The 13,683-nt window shown below is 45.3% G+C and overlaps 1 long non-coding RNA gene across 1 annotated transcript in view; it reads left to right on the top strand.

Moving 5' to 3' along the window:
* LOC136856551 (uncharacterized) overlaps nt 1–13,683 on the top strand; it is a 136,934-nt gene that overhangs the window by 33,057 nt on the left and 90,194 nt on the right. The window lies entirely within an intron of this gene.

The raw sequence follows: 13,683 nt of genomic DNA, 5'->3' as shown, positions 1-13,683 counted from the left end.
GCGTAGCTAGCGACGGACCTACGTCATTCCCTCAAGCCAGACTAGTTGCTTGGGGAGAATCCGTCACTGAACAATCGGGGGGGGGAAGGCCTAACTGTAACGGGCGGGTTCATCAGTACGACACAGCTACCTCACCTAAAAATAGATTTTTCCTACATTAAAATCCGTTTTTTGGGCTCAGGCTGTGTCGTCCTGATGAAAGTGTACCGGAGAAATTTGCATTGCTCAGAAGACTAAATCCGACCATACCAGGAACACCATCCTGAGAATGACTATTCCCGTCAGGGGAGTGATATGAAAAGTCAATCCAACCAAGACAATGTCCATGAAATGCATGTCTGCGAGCGGTTTGACCATACTAGAACCTCAGGCAAAGCCGAAGGTGAAAGTCTATGAACCGACCAAGAGTGGGTAGAGTGAGCTCCTTATACATAAAAGGATGAGGTGAAGGACAGACTGTCTCGAGGGTAAAGAAGGGAGACTTGGTCCCTTTTAACCATTAAATTAGATAACACTCAAGGTGGTGAGCAATACAATTATAATAGGGATAATTAATTGGTACACAACAGCAGGACATGCAGGAAGAAAACACCAGATGACATTTATAGGATTTTATTACAATATTCAATATTAAATTCTAACATTCCATGACAATAACACTTGTCTGCCAAAAATCACTTGAACATAAAGTAACCATTACTGACCAAACTCGGCCAGGCAAATGACCAAACTATTAATATAAAGGAGATAATAGTACAGAATATGGCAATGGAATGAGAGATGAGCATTGTTAAGACTGGGGGAAATGACCTTCCCCGCAGCGACAAGATGGTGCTTAACTTTTTGGATCTGCTTACAGTAGTGCCTGAAGAATATCTTAGGGGACTTCCAGCCTGTATAGCCTGTAAAGTCCTCAAAATCCATGTGTTGGAAGAAATTGATTGAAGAAGCAACTTTCCTAACATCATGACCCACAGGCACACTGTCTGGGTCTGCTGTCTTAATGAAGTAAAGTATCTTGGATCTTATGCCATCCTTGGAGATGTTGGCACCTGTAGTACGACGAAGGAGTTGGCCCCCTTTCCAAGCTGCAGTGGCCTGAAGACAGGATACAGGACATAAAGTGGTGTCTTGTGGAAGCGGCGGGATCCGCCAGGGACCCCAACGTTTGGTGGGGAGCTCATTCTTCGCAAGGAACGAAGGACCTGGATAAAGGGTAGCTTCCCAGAATCTGAAACCTGGACGTGACCAGGATCACGAGAAAGGGCCACTATCTCAGAAATGCGAGCACCGGAAGCCATTACGAGCAGAAACAAGGTCTTCCTTGTCAACAACTTCAGGTCTACTGCATGATGAGAGGTATCTGAAGCCAGTTGGAGAACCTTGGACAAAGACTAAGTGATCGGCTTGGGTGGTTTAGCAGGGTTAAGGTGAGCGCAGGCCTTCAGGACCTTAGATAGAAGGCCATCATTAAAATCAATATTGAAGTCATAGAATATCGGCCTATTTAGGGCTGACTTACAGGTGTTGATGGTACCACGTGCTAAACCTTGGTCATGCAGAGATTTAAAGGAGGAGATGCAGAAGTCCAGCGTGATGGCAGATGGATTCTGCTCACGGACCAAAGACGAAAACTTCTTCCAGGAAGAATTATATTGATTCTTAGTGCCCTCCGCCTTGTAGGACTCCAGGAAGTCTATGTTAGCTTTCTGGATGCCGAAGCATCTGTGGACTGCAAATTCGAGAAAATCATCAAATGAAGATTGCTCGTTAGCCAGGATGAAGCAGAGACAATTTTCTTCTGGACTTCCTGAGTGAGAACTGGAGCCGGGAGTGGAATCAGACGTAGGCTGAGTTCCAGTGTCAAAGGAAACCAGTTGCTCTTCGGCCACTTCGGGGCTATGATGGCAGCTACGCCCCGGAAGGACCAGAGCTTGTGAAGTACCTTGAGAAGAAGGTTGACTGGAGGAAACAGGTAAATCCTGTCCCACTGATTCCAGTCAAGAGTTATCGCGTCCATCCCCAACGCCCAAGGGTCTAGGACCGGGGAGACATATCAGGGAAGCTTGTGGTTGTTTGCTGTCGCAAACAGATCCACCTGGAGATCTGGGACTTTGTCCAGCAGTTGGCTATCATGACATGGTTGATTGGGCGTGACCTGGAGCCCCATCGGTTGATGCAGTTCACTATGACATTGCTGTCCAGCACCAAACGGACGGACGAGCTTCTCTTGGATTTCAGCCATTTGAGGGATAGAAAAACGGCCATAGCTTCCAAGATGTTGATATGGAAGCTCTGAAACTTTGTCGACCAATTTCCCTGCACTTGTTGGGAGGGGGAGTGGCCCCCCCAACCCGTCAAGGATGCGTCCGTGTGGATGACCACCGACGGGGGAGGATGAACAAGAGGGATCGACTTTGAGAGGCTTCGGGATGAGGTTCAGGATCTCAATTGTTTGCGCAGCAAGTCGGGTGTGACTGCGTGTCGATCTCTTAAGCATTTGGTGGCTCTGCGACGCCAGACTCGATTGATGTCCTTGAGTCTGGCATTGAGCAAGGGGTCCATGATGAAGGTGAACTGGAGGGAGCCTAGCACACTCTCTTGCATTCGTCTGGTAGTCACCTCCTGTTTCAAGAATTGACAGACTCTTTGTTATTTCCTGATGCTTGGACGGGGGGAGAGACAGACGGTGGTCTACCAAGTTCCAGTCTAGCCCAAGCCACTGGAAGGATTGGGACGGAGTCAGACGAGATTTCTTGAAGTCTATTTGAAATCCCAGAGACTGGAGAAAGGCCATGGTGTCCATGGCCATCTGGAGACAACCTTCCTGGCTGGACGCCCAGACTATCCAGTCATCCAGATAGACTGCCACCTGAATTCCCCGACTCCGTAGGACCTGAATGATGGTATCTGCTAGTTTGGTAAAGATCCGTGGAGCTATATTGAGCCCGAAGGGCATAGCTCTGAATACATAAGCCTTTGCCTTGAGTCAGAAACCAAGGTGGGGGTGAAGCGACGAGACATCGGCAGATGCCAGTAAGCGTCAGTATGATCTATGGAGATAGTGTATGCCCCAAGGGGTAGTAGGGTTCGTATTTGTGAAATACTTAGCATCTGGAACCTGTCGCACTGAATGAAGTAGTTGAGCTTTGACAGATCCAGAATGACCCTCTGCTTGTCCGAGCCTTTCTTGGGAACACAGAAGAGACGGCCTTGAAATCACAGGGACTTGGCCGGGCGGATGACTCGTTTGGCCAAGAGGTCCTGAACATACTCTTCCAGGAAAGGTGTTGAGTCATGGAAAACCCCTTTGCGGGGAGGAGGTGAATGCCCACTGATGTTTGAAGCAGACTAGGCGACCCCCTACCGGAAGGGTCTCATTGTTTGCCTTGCCCAGCTCCTCTGCCTCCGCGTTTACCTTGGTGGTGTCCTCGAAGTTTGTTGCCGGCACCTCGGCCTTTACTGCCACAGTGACCACCTCTCTGGGGAAAATTCTCTCCAGAGTGGTAGGTCTGAAGGTTGGCCTTACCTTGTTCATAGAAAGGGTTGTAGGCAGGAGAGGGGGCCTGGGTAAGGAGGAGGAGGCATCTGGTACACAGGAGCTGGGGGAGGAGGTCCAGCTTGACGGTGTGACGTCAGCTTGGAACTCTTGGCAGACTTGGGCTGAGGCCCTTGGCCAGGGGTAAACTACCTCTTGTAACTGGAAGCATCCCACTTCTCAAGAAGATTTCTATTCTCCCGGGCAGCGGTATCGAGGATCTCTTTGACCAGATCATCGGGGAATAGCTTATCACTCCACACAGAAGAGTTGATCAGGCGTTTTGGCTCATGCCGAACCTTGGCGTTGGCAAGGATATGTTTTCGACATGCCCTGCGTGCCTGACAGAAGGCATATAAGTCCCGTTGCATGGTGATCGCATGGGATTTAGCCAGGGCTGTGTAGAGGTCCTTGCCCGGGTTATTGTTGATCAATACCTCCAACATAGTCTGGTGAGACAGGGAGGCTGACAGGCGGACTCTGCTCTCATACTATGTTTTGAGGAGGACTTCGGAAAGTAGGGGTAATCGTTCCTGAAATTGCTGACTGGCGCAATTGTTAGCCAGCTTCCCCACGCTGAAAGTGAGGTGGACCCCTTTCCATATTTCAGAGTCATTCGGTAGTACAAGCGAGGTCGGCTTGCACTCTTCAAGGGTAGGGATGGCTTTTTCCTCAATAATGGCCTTGAAAACAGACTGAGCCATCTTCGTGGCGAAAGGAACTACCATCTTGTCTGGCGTCAAGTAAGATGTGAGATTCTTCCCGAACCTGACACCTGAGCACTGGTACAGGCGGCCTTCTTCATCTCCACCAGGAGAAGCTTTTGGGCCGCAGAGTGCTTAAAGAACTCCTTTTCCTTGGGGATGGTGTCGTCTCGGAAGGAGGCTTCATCACTAAGCCTCACATAGCAATAGGGGTAGGCTGCTTGACTTGGGTAAAATTCCAGGTCTTCTAATGGCCTGGTCCCTAGGCCCTTCCCACAGTGGAGAATGCCATCAGCCATAGGCATGGTGACAGCACAATGCCAAGGGTTCAGTGGGTTGAAGACTGGAAGTTGGGAGGCCGGTGGCAACTGACCAAACGGAGAAGCCAGTTGTGCAGGAGTCTGTATAGTTGACTTGAGAGTCGACAACTCCGACGAAAATTCAGCTATTTTCCCATGAACGAGACTGCAAGGACTGCAGGAAGGAGCTCGGTTTCAAATCCAGGGCGGCGTCTAGGGCGTCGATGGTCAAGGGTGCCTCTGAGGGAGTCTCAGTGAAGGACGGACCCGTCCCAGACACTGGGGATGGCTAGAGCTTTCGAGACTGTGCAAAGGATGTCTCACAGCTCTTGGATACAGTAGTAGATGAGGCAGCTGGAGAAAACAGACGAAGAGGTGTGGAGGTGGTCCCGGACAGAGTCTCAGAGGGGTCTCCCAAGAGATCTGCTTCTTCCCCCGAGCGAGGAGTATCCACCTGCTCCTTGGTCTCGGTATCCAGATCCATGTCCTCAATATTAATATCCAAATTATCTAGAGCAGGGGTAGTGGTGTCCCAGGGTGACAGCTGCACCAAGGGGACGGTGGCATTATACACCGCTGAAGGTTGAGCATCAGGAAAGAGGAGGGCTCTAAGTTCCTCAGAAGGAAGGTAGGGTTGACCCTTCTTCCTGTTTTTACTAAAACTACGTACCCAAGTTTTTAACTCACGTTTAGCCCACTTCCAGTCCTTGTCAGGGATGGTAGTTTCATAGCAGGTGGAGTGAAGAAGGTCCTTGCAGACATGACACTTTTTTGGGTCCCAGATGACAGCGGAGCCACGGGTGGAGGAGCAGTCAGCATGCTTCCGACAACACTTATGCCCGCAGGGGTCAGGTATCATCGACTTGCAGGTGAGATGGGCGCAGACCACTCCCTGTAAGGAAGAAAACTTCAATGAATATTTTTTGGACATAAATGGATCCGAAGACCCCAAGCCTTAGCCTAAATTAGTATACAATATTTCACAGAAATAATATATTTCACAGAAATAAAGACAAGCTAGCCTAGCGGAAGCTCATGACTAATTTATAGGCTAAGGAAGGATAGAAGGGCATTATCTGGGGATAACCAACCTTCATCAAATCCCTCATAATTCAGTAAGAAGGCACTGAAGGCGGGGGTCAATGTGTCAAGCGACCGAAGTCAAGAAACACTGAAGTAGGGAGGGGGAAACTGAAAATCGGAACTCAAAATTCTGTCCCAGTCAGTAGAAAGAGTTGGGGGGGGAGTGCCTGGGCCGACCGATCAACGGAGGCAAAGGGCTAGATGAAAGACTGACTGGGGAAGGACACGGCCTAGAGGGGAACAGCCTCAAGGGGGGGTGGCCGCTAAAGGGAATTCCGAAGAACCAACCTTCAGGAAGGCTCATTACTCCCAGATACAGAGAGATGGCCGCTGCGTGGGTCAGGCTCGGAAAGCGGGGAAAGTCCCAAGATGGCTGCTCTATCCTAGTTGGAGGGGAATCCAGGCAGGATGAGCAGGGACAGCGCGACAACCCAGCTATGCTCTATCCTAGTTGGAGGAGTCCAGGCCGACAGCCACTAGGCTGGGCTGCTATTCCCAGTTGGAGGGGAATCCAGGCAGGATGAGGAACCAACACTGCTAAGAAAATGGCTGCAGCCGACACGCTGGCCAACAGAACGGAGAATCGGCCGACATGTAGGCCGGCGTCGGCCGACATCGGCTGGTCAAAAGACCTTGGGACAGGCTAGCCCCTGGCCAACAGCGAAGTTCATCCAGCAAAGGCTGGGGAACGGTGCAACAGCCACTTTTGGGGAGCTCCCGGGTGGACTAGGCTCTATCCTAGTTGGGCCAAAGGCCAAGGACCAGACAAAGCTAGCTAAGAGAAAGACCTAAATAAAGGTAAATACTAAATATCCTAGTCCAAATATATAAAATATGAAATAATCATGGAACTGACAAGAAAAACTCTGAAAATGGTATTAAAGGGGATGAGAGCTCATAATTGTCTCTCTATGTCACGCATCCCCACCAAGACATTAAGCTATGAGATAAGGGAATAATAATACCTATCTAGATGCACTGCTATCAGTCTTCTTGCCTGGAGACAGGGTCCAACCTTTCGGGCATGAAGACTACGGCTGCTTAGGCTAGCTAAATCCATATTCCTTGGTGGGTCTTAGGAGATCCACATTTTTAGAAGGATGATGGAACCCTGGTACTCAGTTCCTTTAGAAATCGTGCCAAATTTCTCCCAGGTCTAGTCTCCCGACTTGACATAGTCTTCAGAACTCCTGGACTAGACAACATATTCTTCAGACTCGACTGGTCCCTGGAAATATTCTATTTAATTTTATTTCAAGAAAACAATACAAGGGCAACAAAATAACTCTCTATATTGAGTCCAAAAAAAATATATGCACTATAGGAATCGCTTTTCCTTCACAACAGGATAAGTATAAAAAAATGGAGCAGCCCTGAATCATGAAGTAAGGTGTAAATCATTTTGAATCGGCCCGACATGTACTAAATGTTTTGTACCAACATATGTCAACGGATAAGACGGAGCCTGAGAAAACACTTAAACTAAACCTGGGGAACTGGTCAAAAGGCAAAATCGTCTGAAGACACCCTGGGTTACAAGGGACAGGCTAGCCCTGGCCGAACTTTTATATATATAGCCTAAGCTATTTGTAACAAAAATTGTCATAATTCCTCATTCAAACAGAATTAGTTCATCCAGCAAAATTGGCTGGGGAACGGTACCCTGTCAACGTCACCCTTTTGCACTGTATCTAAAAAAACCTTCATAAACAAAATACTTACAACTATCTTTTTCTAACGCTAATCAAACGCTAAGTTACAACTCAAACTAAGGCCAAACTAATGCCAAGGACCAGACAAAAGCTAATCTTTGAGAGAAAGACCTAAATAAAGGTAAAATAACTAAATATCCTATCAAAAATAAAAAATAAATAAATAATATGAAAAATAGCCAAAATAATCATGAGCTTCATTAAGGTTCTCGTCGTGTTAGATGCAGACGAAGTCAGGACAAGGAGGCCGAAAACCAAAACAAGAAAAACTCTGGCTAAATGGTTTATCACAAAAAGGGATGAGAGGATGATGAATCAATTCCTAAACAAATAATTGTTTAAAGGAAACATCTTAAAAACTGAACTTCTTAGAAGGAGGAGGAGAAGAAGAAGCCATGATCCAAATAAGAGAAAAAGCAGCAAAATAACAAGAGGGAGTTACAGGGAATGAAACTAGTCGGCTGCTGAAAGGGAACGACGTAGGTCCGTCGCTAGCTATGCACACTGATATCGGGAGACATAGGTGATGTAACGGCTCCCCAATATCAATCGTTACCCCCTTCCTAGCAGACAAGGTCAAACCTATGTGGGGTAAGATAGCTGTGGCTATGCTTGCATCAGTCCCTGTTACATACACGGTACCCGTATTGGATAGTCGCAGTGGGGGTTGGAACTCCACAGACCCTTTTGTTTTTTTTCTCTGGTACATTTAGCAGTATTTGTACTCTAGAAAGCTGCCTAAAGGAACCTTTCATCAGGACGACACAGCCCGAGCCCAAAAATGAGGTTTATAATAATCTGGATTAGGCAATACAGACAAATAGTTGAATAATTATAAGGTTATAATAGTCTGGATTAGGCAGTACCCTATACTAGGTTAAGAAAGAACAAATAAGCTTAGGATTATACATAAACAGTATCCTAGCCTAAATAAAATAACCTTGTTTGTTATGACTCTGTAACATATCTGTAAGGTTACATGCTAGTAGGGTCTTGTGTAGCCTATACCCCTAAAGGTGATATAAATCCAGAACAGGCAGTAGCCTAACCATATTAAGTAGGAACCCCCTTATAAGGAATATCCTACTGTTAGCCTAAAACAGCGATGGCCGAATATCAGATGAAAAGGTAGTCTCGGCCACATAAAACAGAAAAACAGATAAGAGAATTATTTTCTGTCAAGTTTATTATATCTTTTCAGTTGTAAATAAGCCTAGAATAGGTTAAGCAAGAACCTTCTAAGAAATCCTCTATTCTTAGCTTAACGTAGATTAAACTAGAATCATTACCCTAAGCTATACAAAACAGTAGTTTGGGTTAGTCAAACAAATTAGTTCATAGCAGTTAGTCTGAATGGCATGACAATTGGAATTAAAAATTTCATATGGCCATTGCAAAAGGACTAGCAGTGTATAAGTAATACAGCCATGTACAGGTATCAAAACTAACCTAAACCTTAGAAGGTTTAACATAGATATTTAATTAAATGTATTAAAACTGCACAATTGTAATCAAATTAACCTGTAATATGGAAACTGTATGAGGAACTACAGAAGTGTCCCTCACTTAAAAACAATTAATACTAACTAGCTTCTGATAACAACTTGCTTTATATCACTACAGGGCCGCAATTAGGTAGGATCTTCAGTTCAAGTATTCCGTAGCAAATTGCTCGGTTCACTTTTTGCCAGTGGGTACGGCCTATACCACCTGCCATGAGCATAGTCCTTGTAAAAAACAAGGAAAATTTGCTTGGTCGCCAGATTTGGGCGAGATCTGTAGTATGCTCCTGGCAGCAAGTTTTAAGGACGAAACAGCTCCTTTTAAGCTATCTCAATGGGGCCTATGGTTCAGTAGAGGTGAGGAAGGGGGAGATTATCTTTCCGGCAGCAGATAGTTAACCCTTCCTCTGAACAACATCAATGTGTGGGCCAAAACCCATTAACACAGTCAGCCAATACCTCCCAGGTTAACCCTGTGGAGGAAGTAGAGGAATCTTTACATAGGGTTCACAATCTTATTAAAAAATATGGAGTGGACATTGCCATCAAAATGGCGCTGCTGAACCCAGAAGGCTCAGGGACATAAATTTAAGCTAGCCATGGGAGAAACCTCCCAGAAGGAATTCTATTCCCCATGCAGCTATCATTGCTGAATAGGATCTTTTCCCCAAAAGGGATACTGGGATCCACGTAACTCAGACTGAAATGTCTACTTTTTTGGAAAGGTATAGTAACTTACCCAGGACTTGTGCCCCTTCATTAACAGGCAGTTACAGTTTAGTTGCTGAAGCTCAGTTAGATTGCACAAGCTCCCCCAAAAGGGATACACAGTTTATGGCAAGCTCCCCAAAAGGGATACACAGTTTATGGCAAGCTCCCCCAAAAGGAATAGACATTTTGTGGCAAGCTCCCCCAAAAAATGTATACACAGTTTGCGGCATTTGACCAGTTCTGTAAGAAAATTGAGTTTTTTATTGACCTGTACCCCCAAAAGGGATACACAGTTTGCAGCAAGCTCCCCCAAAAGGGATACACAGTTTGCGACATTTGATCAGTTCTGTAAGGAAATTGAGTTTTTACCATCAAAAATGCTGTTTGCAGCACAAAGAACCATAAGGAAGTTGAGTACCATCAAAGATGCAATATATAAGGGACATGAAACACGATTCTGAAAAGCAAAGTCAGTCAGTCATGTACGCACCAAAGTGTAAAAGTACTACATCCTGTAACCGAAAAGTGAGTGTAGATACAAATGCCGCCCAAACTAGATCTGATTTTAGAATTTCGACTAGAAACAACAATGGGTCAGTTTGGAATACAGAACTTCAGATCAAAACATAACAGGGGCTCCAATACTGATGATACTGATAATCCTTGGTGAGACACCTCAGTGTGTACTTTCTCTCTGAATGGCAAGTAGGTAATTAATGAGAGAAAAACTGATTGAAGTTGTAAATGTAGAATTTACAAACAGCAGTACAGTATTCCTTAATACAAAATGGCACCTGGTACCATCCTCACCAGACTTGGAGAAACCACTAACAGAAATGGTTTTCTGACCTGTGCCTATAACATTGAAAACTAAAGAAATCACCCTTTACCAGGTCAGTGAAAAACGGATCTCTACTTCCTTTTTGAATTAGACCCAAGGTGCTCACCAAGCAGCCTCGTCAGAATTTTATACTACGTTCCGGCTCATTAGCGTTATAACCTCTACCACCTTGCTGGAAGTTGCCATCTTAAGGCTTCCAGAACATCCCAGGATAATTTTTGCTGTTGAGGCCAAAAGTCTTATGAGAACCCAAAGGAAAGCACTCTTTGACTTCCTAGAATGGCGCAAGTTTCCTAGAATGGCACATAAACTTGCAAATGGAAGAATTGGAGAGCTCCATCAAATCACTCTCCAATGTCACTGCATTGTTACATTCTAACCCCTTCTGTAAGGACCTGTTAGAGGAGTCTGTTGTGGCTCAACTCAACGAGCATGCCCACCAACAGAATTGTACAGTGTACACTCTTCTGGGAAAAGAGGAATTCAGGAAACAAAGAACCCAAAATTTCCCCTTACCCAACCCCAAAAAAGGCTCACTTTGATCAAAAATCATATAAGCCTTCATTCACCCCCAAAAATTTTTCCTCAAAAAACAGTTAGGTGGTCAGAAGGGACAATTCCCTGCAAAGGGACAACAGCATCTTCAAGGCCATCCTTTTTCACAAGGTCCAAAAACCATCTCATAGGGGGCGGAAAAGGAAAAACAACACCTGGAATGTCTATCAAAGGTGAAGGCAGAGGAGGAGGCAGATACCAAGAGGAATTATATTGGTTGGGGGTCAGCTTCGATGACATCACAGACAATGGAAGTTTTCCCTGTGGGGGGACAGAAACTTGCATATATTTGCCACCAAGTATGTCTCTTCAGTGTCCTCAAAAGGGACTCATCCAAAAGAAGAATGATCCTCAACCAATCAACATTGAACAAGCACATTGTTGGCCGAAAGTTTTGGATGATTACCGTTGCCTAAGTACATTGAATCATTTCAAAAAGGAATTCAGACAGTTTCTATGGATCTGAAAGATGCACACTGGCACATCCCTATAGCCGTTCCCTTCCGCCCCTTCCTAAGGTTCCAAATAGGGAAAGGTACATACAGATTCAGTCATGTCCTTTTGGCTAAACATTGCCTAAAGAATATTTTTCAAAACTAGCAATGGTGTTCATTCGAGAACTCAAACAAAAAGATCTGGGGGCCCACAAGAAAAGAGTGCCTGAAAAACCTAAGAGCAATGGTCAACAGACTACAGTATAGTCAAAATTTGAAAACATCCTGCCTCATGCCCAGCAGACATTTTCAGTGGCTGGGACTGTGTTGGGATACTCTTCACTCCCCATCATACTCAAAACAGAATAAGGCAAGTCCTCAAAAGGTTCCTTGCACAGCCCAGTTTCCAGGTGGCAATCAGAACGTATGATGGACCTGCTGCAGTTCTCGTCAGTAATAGATCCAATACATACAGTAGATTGCAACTAAAAATGTGAACAAATTCTGGCTGTGGCATGCAAGAAAAAAGATGCGAGACAGATCTCATCAAAGGATTAAAAGAGTTGGGGAGATACTTTGGCCTTAGATTTGGAAGGAATCTCTGGTGAAACAGGTCACCCTGACTCCTCCATCTGTAAGAGTGACAAACTCACAGATGCCTCGTTGACAGGTTGGGAGGACATTGGGAGGATTGTCAGGTGGCAGGGAGGTGATCAGCTACTCAAGAATGGTTGTATCAAGTTCCTGGAGCTGATGGCTGTCTTTTTGTGTCTCAAAAAACTCAAACCTCCAGAAGAGAGAGAACATAACCACAATATCCTACTTCAAGAGGTCTGGATCACATTCACCTCCTCTCAATATGGTAATGTTAGCCATCCTTCAGATGGCACAAGCAAGGAAGTGGCACATGCCTGCAGTTCACCTCACAGGGGGTCTCATTGTAATAGCAGACTCTCTATCAAGGAAAACGACAGCCTCAACAGAGTGGATGTTGGACAACCACTCTTTTCAAATAATAGCCAACATGCTGCCACAACCGGAAGTGGACATGTTCGCCACATACTAGAATCACAAACTCCTAATTTTTGTGTCTCCAAACCTGGACAGTCAAGCAACAGCAAGAGATGCCTTCCTTAAGACTGGAACAAGGGGAGGACAAAAATTGTTGTCCCAGATTTCAAAGGTTTTGAGCAAACTTCTAACCTTCATATGAATAGTGTACTTAATAGCCCCAAATTGGCCAAACAGGCATTGGTTCCTATTACCTCAACAACGGACAAAAAGATCAATTCCACTGTCGTCCTGTGTTCTATCCCCTAGACAGTAGGAGGGAAAGTCTCTCCTTTCTAAGCCAAGACCTTCGCATAAAGATTTTTAAAAATACCTATCGTGATAATTACTCTCTCGACATTGCTAGGTACCTAGTGCAAAAATTACAGACTTCTATCCAGCATTACCAGTCCGTATGGAAGATATGGTTAGATTATATCCATACTGAGAGCCCAGTTGAGATTTCTATAGAAACTTTATTTTTCTTATATACCCTTTTGAAGACAAATGTCTTGTGGTTACAACAGTCATGGCATACAAGGCTGCATTAATGGAACCCTTGCTTTATGGATTCGGGATTGACTCCAGTATAGAAGTTGTCACTTCCCTCCTGCAGTCTTTTGCTCTACAAAGGCCCACTCCTGAAAGGCTTCCAATTGCTTGGTCCCTGAACAAGGTGCTTAGGCTTCTATCACCCCCTCAGTTCAGTGGACCCAAACCACAACGCCCAGGCTATAAAAGGTGATCTTCTTGATTGCATTAGCATCAGGAGCTCGTACAGTATTAGTGAACTGGGCTCTCTTAGATAGGGACGATGCATCACGCAAATAGCTGACCATCAATTATTATTGTCCCCTGGCCCATCATTCCTGGCCAAGAATATGGATCCTTTAACCCGAGAAATGCGTCAATGTCATTTTAGAACAGTCCTGTGGTGCGGCTATCTTGACAAAAATGCTACTCATCATAATCTGACACATATCTTTACCAATGCCTTTGTAATTGCTTCATGCATGTATCATCAAAAAATTTTTTGCCTCTTTCTCTTTGTTATTTTGTTATAAACATTCAAAGTTAATTTTATTGCGCGACGTGGCATTTTGCCTGATGAATCGGTGGTGCGGTCGTACTATGGGGGTTGGGTCTGGTCTGTCTGTCTGCCCTCACCCATGGGTGGGGAGGTACAGTAGTTGGGTATAACGGGCTCGTTGTTGGGCCCGGTAGAGGATAGCCTAGTTTTTCTTACTACACTTC

Source organism: Macrobrachium rosenbergii, chromosome 36 (genome assembly GCF_040412425.1).
Source record: "Macrobrachium rosenbergii isolate ZJJX-2024 chromosome 36, ASM4041242v1, whole genome shotgun sequence".
Taxonomy (NCBI): domain Eukaryota; kingdom Metazoa; phylum Arthropoda; class Malacostraca; order Decapoda; family Palaemonidae; genus Macrobrachium; species Macrobrachium rosenbergii.
Note: the sequence above shows the minus strand (reverse complement) of the source record. Positions and strands in the feature narration are given on the sequence as shown.